Source organism: Meriones unguiculatus, chromosome 5, assembly GCF_030254825.1.
Source record: "Meriones unguiculatus strain TT.TT164.6M chromosome 5, Bangor_MerUng_6.1, whole genome shotgun sequence".
Classification (NCBI taxonomy): Eukaryota; Metazoa; Chordata; class Mammalia; order Rodentia; family Muridae; genus Meriones; species Meriones unguiculatus.
Window position 1 is genome coordinate 32475474 of NC_083353.1, and position 6565 is coordinate 32482038.

Below are 6565 nucleotides of genomic sequence, written 5' to 3' on the forward strand. Positions count from 1 at the left end.
CGGTTAGAAGAAAAAGTGGGGAAGCCCCTAGAACTCATTGGTACAGGAGAAAACTTCCTAAACAGAACAGCTACAGCACAGGCTCTAAGAGCAACAATCAATAAATGGGACCTCATGAAACTAAAAAGCTTCTGTAAGCAAAAGACACTGTCATCAAAACAAAACGACTGCCTATAGATTGGGAAAGAATCTTCACTAAAAGAGGGCTAATATCCAGTATATATAAAGAACTAAAGAAGCTGAAAAGCAGCAAACCAAGTAATCCAATTAAAAAATGGAAAACAGAGCTAAACAGAGAATTCTTGATAGAGAAATATCGAATGGCAGAGAAACACTTAAAGAAATGCTCAACGTCATTAGCCATTAGGGACATGCAAATCAAAACAACCCTAAAATTTCACCTTACACCCACCAGAATGGCCAAGATGAAAAACTCAAGTGACAACACATGCTGGAGAGGTTGTGGAGAAAGGGGAACCCTCCTCCACTGCTGGTGGGAATGTAAACTTGTACAACCACTCTGGAAATCAATCTGGCGCTTTCTCAGACAAATAGGAATAGCACTTCCTCAAGATCCAGCTGTACCACTCCTAGGCATATATCCAAAAGAGGCTCAAGTATACAATAAGGACATTTGTTCAACCATATTTGTAGCAGCTTTATTTGTAGTAGCCAGAAGCTGGAAACAACCCAGATACCCCTCAACTGAAGAATAGATACAGACATTGTAGTACATCTACAGAATGGAATATTACTTAGCAATGAAAAATAAGGAAATCATGAAATTTGCAGGTAAATTGTGGGAACTGGAAAGGAACATCCTGAGTGAGCTGTCCCAGAAACAGAAAGACACACACAGTAACTATACACTAATTCATATAGACATATAATTTAGGATAAACCTACTAAAATCTGTACGTCTAAAGAAACTAATCAAGAGGCAGGGCCCTGACTAAAATGCTCAATCCCCATCCTGAAAGGAAAAAAGGATGGACATCAGAAGAAGAAAACAGGAAACAAGTTAGGAACCTGTCACAGAGGGCCTCTGAAAGGTTCTGTCCAGTGGACTATCAAAGGAGATGCTGAGAGTTAGGGCCAACTGTTGGGCAGAGTGCATGGAATCTTATGAAAATGAGGGAAATAGAAAGATCCAGAGAGGACAGAAACTCCACAAGGAGAGCAACAGAACCAGAAAATTTGAACACAGGGGTCTTCCCAGAGACTCATACTCCAAGCACAGATGTAGAACCCCTGAACAGATGTAGCCCATGGCAGTTCAGTATCCAAGTGGGTTCTGTAGTAATGGGAAGAGGGACTGCCTCTGACATAAACTAATTGGCCTGCTCTGTGATCACTTCCCCCTGAGGGGGGAGCAGCCTTACCAGGCCACAAAAGATGATAATGCAGCCACTCCTGATGAGATCTGATAGATTAAGATAAGAAGAAAGGAGAGGGGGACCTCCCCTTCAATGGACTTGAGGAGGAACATCCGTGAAGAAGGGGGAGGGAAGGTGGAATTTGGAGGGGAGTAGGGAGGGATTTATGGGGGAATACAAAGTGAATAAAGTGTACTTAATAAAAAAATAAAAATAAAAATAAAAATAATTCCTAAAAAAGAAACATGTTGAATCCTGTTTGCACAACAATTTTGTTAGTCTGTGTCTTTTTATTGGAGAGTTGAGTTCATTGACGTTGATATATATTAGTGACCAACGATTGTTAGTTCCTTTTATTACGGAGTTGGTTGTGTTTGTGTGTGTACTTGTTTTCTTTTGATTTTTTGTTATGAGGTTTTCTATGTTCTTTGTTTTCTTGTCTGTAGCTGATTTTGTTAGATTGGAGTTTTCCTTCTAGTATCTTCTGTAGTGTTGGGATGCTGTGTAGATATTGTTTAAGTCTAGTTTTGTCATGGAATATTATTTTGTTTTCTCCATCTATGTTGATTGGAAGTTTTCCTGGTTCTTTATGAATTTCACACCATGCACCTCAATCCCACTCATCTCCCTTCCCTATGAACTAACTTGCTACCCTGGCAACCATACCCACCAAACGGGAAAAAAAGAAACATGTGGAAGCTGTGGTGTGTCACAGTGTGTCCCTCAGTATACACTTCTGTTTATACTTCATTGTTTGCAGTTCTTCATTGCAATGACTGGTTGGTCTGGTACAAGGCCTCTGGCTTCTGCCACTCTATCAATAGGGGAACCTCAATGGGACTACTTTCAGATAAACTGTTATTGCTCTATGTCATCGAGATCCTATAGTTTTGGATCTGTAGAACGAGCCCCTGCACATGGGGTAGGTGTTGGGGTAGTTCAATTCAAAACCTTTGATCTGGGCCTGATTTGTAGCTGATATTGTCAGCCATAAAGCTTTCCCACTCTCATGTCTTCAAGACCAGCTCACCAGCAACCCGTTACAAGCGTCAGTTCTACCCTACTTCTCAGAAGAGGTGCAGGGCTTGCTCTCCCTAGTGTTTCAGTGAGTTAAGGATATGGCCACTTCTTCCACTCTCATGAACCTGGGCCCAGGTCCCCTGTGTTTCACAGATGTCAAGGGATAGGGGAGAGGAAGAGGAAGAGTAAACAAAGATCTCTTCTTTGTTTACACCACCTCCTGGCAGACAAGAGGCAGGACCAGCTCTCCCATACTCAACCCCTCGAGCTGGCTCATCGACAGTCTCTACATCCAGGACCAGTTCTACTGTGCTGCCCAAGTGAGGTAAAGGCTCCGTTCTCCAGAGTGCTGCAGCTGGTGAAAGGCAGATCTAGCTCTCCTGCCATCCTGACACCAGGGCCAGGTCTCCCATCTGCAGCAGGTGGCAGGGGAAAGTGGGAAAAGTGTATTTCTCCCTGTCCATGGCACTGCACAGGAGATGAATAGTAGGGCCAGCTCTCCCATGCTCATACCCTTTGGACAAGTTTACCCACAAGTCACAATACTCAGGGTCTGCTGCTTCAGGCCCAAGAACTTAGATGTGTCTCCTGGGGGCAGAATGGTTCAGGAACCCACCATTGTCTGAGGTGGTATCACTTGCTATTCACATCAGGCTTTTCCTCATTACAGTTCTGCCTCTCTTCATTGTGCCCACATCCTTCTGTTTCTCTTTCTCTTCCATTTCTCAACCACTTACTTGTTCCTCTTAGAGGTGTATAGGGTCTCTGAGTGTTTGGGGTCATCTAAGGAGTACTCTCGGGAGTGCTATGCACCACTGGAGCATTATGGAACCAGGAAGGGGTCATCTCGAGCATGGTCTGCACCCCCCCTCCGGCCCTTTACCACACACATGCCTGGTGTGGTGACTGGGGTCATCTCAGGCTATCTCCCTGCCCACACCCCATGAATCTAGTCTGGTAGTCATCTCAGAAATGCCTCTTGCCTGATCCCCTCAAGTGGACCAATCTGAGGGTGGTCTGTCTGGGACTCACTCCAACCCAGAGACCCTCAGTACCCGGTGATGCTGTTCTGGTCACTGGCTTGTTGCTTGTCCTCTGTGCTGTCATGGCCTGCATGGCACTGGACTGGTGGTTGTCTCAGGCTAACTTCCTGTCTGAGCTACTGGTACCAAACTGGAGGTAGTCTCAGGCTCCCATTTGTGAGGGACAGTTAGGCTACTAATCATTGAGATGTTCACAGGTCAGAACACTGAGCATGAACACAGCCTCTCCCCTCACTGCCACCTACTGAGGCACCTGAGACACAGCAGCCTCACCTGCAGCACATCTAGGGGCAGGCATGAATTAATTGTTAAACACATCTAAGTTAAAAGTAGAAAAGTTTTGGTTATAACTATTACTGGTAATTGAGGAAACCATTATACTAAAAATTAGCCAAATCCAAGTTCATTAGTTGAACTCTTCTGTCTGCTGGTATTGGAAGAAAGGAGATACAGAATTGAAACTATCTGGAATATGATGGGACTCCTGGGCCAGGAACTTAAGGACTTCATAGGGTTCTCATTTGTCAATATTTGAATAAATAAAAATTATTAATCAGGAGTTTGTGGAGACAGCTCAGTGCTTAAAAAAAAAACACATGCTGCTCTTCCAGAGGATGGAGGTTTGGTTCTCAGCATCCATGTGGTCATTCGTAGCCATCTCTAGCTAGAGTTTCTCTGGAACCAAGGTGGTTTTCTAACACCTGTGGACATCAGGCACCCACATGGGATATGTGCATGTGTAGGCTTAGATTTTTCAAACACTTACTCTATTTAAGTTTCTTAAACACCTACACCTCCCTTTCAACCCCTGACCTTAGGTAGGTGAGTAGTAGGGAAAGGGGCTGTGGATCTCCTTTAGCTACTTCCTGCAGGTTAAGGTTGTTGGGTTATTTGGGGATATACCAATCTCACTCAACAGGATACCAGCAGTTCAGTCAAAGAGCAAATCAGCAAACCACAGCATGATCAGCAAACAGCAAGCAAGAGCAACAGAGTGGGTAGCACTCAGCAAAAGCAGCTGCCCAAACCCCATGAGTTCACAAAGTGTCAAAGCTCCACCAAAACAGGAAGGAAAGTTCTCTGGGGCATTTCTCTCTGCGCTCTGTTTCACTGTGGGTTTCTGTTTATCCCTCTCAGAGTCCACAGGAGGATGTTTTCTAGCTCACAGAAACCACACTCCTTGCACAAGTTATTTTTCAGCTGCCAAGCATCATGTGCTTTTCATGAGGGTTGTTTTCTGTGTGGGGCTGTGTGTGGGGAAACATTCCACATCCCTCATTTGGGAACAAAATATAAAACATATTCACATGACACAACTGAGTTTCCAAAGAAACAAGAAACTTCCACTTCATGCATGTCTGCAGATCAAACATAAAAGCATAAAATAAAGCTAAATAAATATTTTTACAGATGCCAATTTTATTTGAATTCATAAAATGTTGTGAACATGGTTTCTGCCATTTTGCATGTATTTTGAAATATCTAAAAACATCACTCAAGGATGCTACAGAGTTTAGTCTATTGTTTTTAGAAAGCTTTTAACTCCTACCTCTATCAAAAAAAATGCACTAAATAATGTTTCTCCTGAGAAAAAAGTTGGAGGTCATATTCCATTTCAAACAGCTTATAGCACTATTTAGAGTGAACCATAGATTTTTTTCATCATGATATGATAGTCTATTTTTATAAAATGGCACACAAATTAATAAAATACTGTATAGTATTATAATGTTTGGAGAATGTTTGTTTGTTTACAAGAATAGGAATCAAAGTTACATTAATTGAAGTCATGTATTTGACTCATGAAACAATAATGCTTTCACCTACTGTGGCAAGTATTCTTGAAGTAGTGCTTCGAATTTATTTAACTACGCTACTCCACTGTTATCTCTGCACTTACCCCACCTGAACATGACATCATAAAAAGAGAAGAGCCCTGTCAAATGGAGAACATAAGAAGCAAAAAATTATTCTAGATGCATGAACCATAGACTAACCACATACTAGAGTTCAGAAACTTAAACGATGAAGGTCTTCATGGAAAAAGAGAAATTCATATAAGCTGTGTGAACACTCAGATCAATCAAAAGGACAAATCTGAGTACATTTTGTCCCCCTGCTCCATATGTCTTCTCAAGATTCTCAATTTGATTCAGATGGAAAAGAAGCAATCTGAGAAATGGTACCCACTTCTGAGGCCAATTTGGGTAACACCCTTTCCCCAACACATACCTTCAAATGATAGCTTTGCTTTAATATTCACCAGAGTTTCTGTCTGGGAAGCCTAAAAATAAAGGAAACCCTGTGTTGCTAACCATGAAAGAAATCTAATAATGTAAGAGTGCATTCAATAACATAAACAGTAGTGGTCCTGTTAAGAGCTGTTCAACCATCTCTAGAATGGAAAGATTTTCCCCTTTTCTTTCTATTTCTTTTTCCTGAAACTCTTACATGCTCGTTTCCCTCTTATTTTTGTACCATAAAACAGGAAAGAATCTGCTAGCTGTTCATGCTATCTAGGGCAAAGGTAAACAATGTGTGATCCACAGCTCTAGCTCTCTGGTGGGAACCCACACTCTTAAAAAGACTGAATTGCCAAGTGGAGAAAATTGAAGAAGGAAATATTCATTTTTTTCCTATTTTTTTTATCTCTGTCCCTTCCACTTGTCTCTTGTTTTACTAAAGTTAATTCATTTGGAAGATATCATATGACTTGTCTGCTCCCAACAACAAACCACACTCCAGGCCTTCCTCATGTATTCAAACACATCTTAACAAAGAGTAATTTCTAAGGCAAAGAGGATGGATATCAGAAGAAGGAGAAAAGAGGGAACAAGTCAGGTGCCTTACACAGAGCGCCTCTGAAGGTCTCTGCCCTGCAGACTATCAGTGCAGATGCTAAAACTTATGGGCAACCTTTTGGCAGAGTACAGGGAATCTTAGGAAAGAAGTGGGATCTGGAGAGGACAGGAACTCCACAAGGAGAGCAACAGAACCAAAAAATCTGAGCACAGAGGTCTTTCCTGAGACTGATACTCCAACCAAGGACTATGCATGGAGATAACCTAAGACCCCTGCACATATGTAGCCCATGGCAGTTCAGTATTCAAGTGGGTTCCATTATAA

At 42.1% G+C, this 6565-nt stretch overlaps 1 non-coding gene across 1 annotated transcript; it reads right to left on the reverse strand.

The window, feature by feature from the left end:
- Positions 1-3602: 3602 nt before the first annotated feature.
- Positions 3603-3734, reverse strand: LOC132654423 (small nucleolar RNA SNORA17). The gene has a single exon (XR_009592075.1). It is a non-coding gene; the product is annotated as a small nucleolar RNA SNORA17 (small nucleolar RNA).
- Between the last annotated feature and the right edge of the window lie 2831 nt (positions 3735-6565).